This window comes from Rhagoletis pomonella, unplaced genomic scaffold, assembly GCF_013731165.1.
Source record: "Rhagoletis pomonella isolate Grant_MI unplaced genomic scaffold, Rhpom_1.0 Rhpom_scaffold_00001, whole genome shotgun sequence".
Lineage (NCBI taxonomy): Eukaryota > Metazoa > Arthropoda > Insecta > Diptera > Tephritidae > Rhagoletis > Rhagoletis pomonella.
The window spans coordinates 37,783,869-37,785,489 of record NW_023458555.1 but is presented as its reverse complement, the minus strand read 5'-3'; the positions used below and the strand labels follow the sequence as shown (position 1 = coordinate 37,785,489).

Below are 1,621 nucleotides of genomic sequence, written 5' to 3'. Positions count from 1 at the left end.
GGATACAGTTGATTTACCTTTGCAAAAACCGTGTTGCGATAGATCAACGACTACTTGCATTGGAACGGTGTTGACGCAATCGGAGATGGCTTCAGATGTGGTGGAGGGTTGAGATGAAGCTGTTGAACAGGAATTTAGTGAGGCTCCAGTAGAAGAAGGACGTGGTTGGGGAGATTCAGTCCGCCGAGGAATCGGTGTGTTAAAGCTTATGAGTTCTTTGTTCATAGCTGGAGTCAAAAGTGGGCGGTTCTGCGGAAGATCCAGGTCCACAGTGATGGGATTCAACACAATATTTTCCACGCCTCTCCTACGTCTCTTAAGACCTTTTCCAGGAGAAGGAGAGGAGGAGGAAGTATCTAATAATTTAAATTCTTTGAATTCATCCTCATACTTCTTGAACTTCTCGTTGAGCAGTTTTAGCTCTTTGCTTATCTCCGAAAATCCATTTCTAGCGGTTCTAAATAGTTTACAGAGATCCACAACAGTTTTTTTACACTTAGGACATGACCAGCGAAGTCCATTGTCTCCAATAATCATATCCAGAACTCTCCCATTAATACCAGCACACTTTAAATGAGACAGTTCATCGCAAAGCCAGCACGCCACAAAACGGTCCGAACCGGCTTTTACATTACATTTTTCGAACAGACAGGACATTTTTAGCGAATTTTATTAAAAAAGAATAAAAATAGCGAAATTAGGAATGTATTGTACGAAAACGTTTCAAGCTCACAGTAATTGGCAGTTTAATAGCTAGTGGTCTTATTTAGTGAAGTTCAATGGTTAGAAACCGTGCTGAACTTAACAGTTTTAAAGCCACTGAGTTAACAAAATCAGCTGTCACCAAGAAAGCGACTGTCGATGATAAACAAAGGTGTGTGTAAAGCGCGAAAGAAAGCAAAATGAACAAACAAATGCGATATTCCTTACACTCTCACGCAAAAGCAACAATAATGCACCAAAACAGGCAAAATGCACGAAGGCCGACTAAATAAAACTTTTCAATCAACGCACTTTATGACTAAATCAAGTCAATTTATTGGAATTTGGCTTCAGTAAACTTTTTACGGTGTGAATAACACAAATTAGAACTGCTTAGCACTTTGTAAACGAGTTAAACTTTGGAAATTCTTTCAAGCGAAAGTTTAAGTGACCGCACAGTACGAACGTTGCCAGATATACATATATATACATGTTTAAAAAATATTCAATTTCAATTTAAGGGATTACGTAGGTAAATGAATACGGTATCACCATATGGGTGTCGGAAAAAAAGAGGTTAAGGAAAGTAGTAATTTGAAAATGTTTAAAGAGGCAACCCCTATTTGAGAAGTCGAATCTTCAGGCCATCAGATCTGCACCGTGCGTTCGATTTTCAAAAATGAGGTGTCAAGTTTAAGAACTCGGACTGTAGATGTGCAGTAAGGTTTTACTTTTTCGAAAAGAGTTGCCACCTGTTAAGAAATTAAGCTCAAATTATTTGAAAAGTTAAATCGATTGTTACAATAGTTATGGGTTTCAACCGAAATGGCTTTAAAAGGCTTTATATCTTAACTACGTGTAGGAGAGTTGTTACATGTTTAAAAAATATTCAATTTCAATTTAAGGAATTAGGTAAGTG

At 37.7% G+C, this 1,621-nt stretch overlaps 1 protein-coding gene across 1 annotated transcript in view; it reads right to left on the bottom strand.

The window, feature by feature from the left end:
* The window catches only part of LOC118745368 (sortilin-related receptor-like), a 994,510-nt gene that overhangs the window by 773,993 nt on the left and 218,896 nt on the right, over positions 1-1,621 (bottom strand). The gene's annotated exons all lie outside the window — the stretch shown is intronic.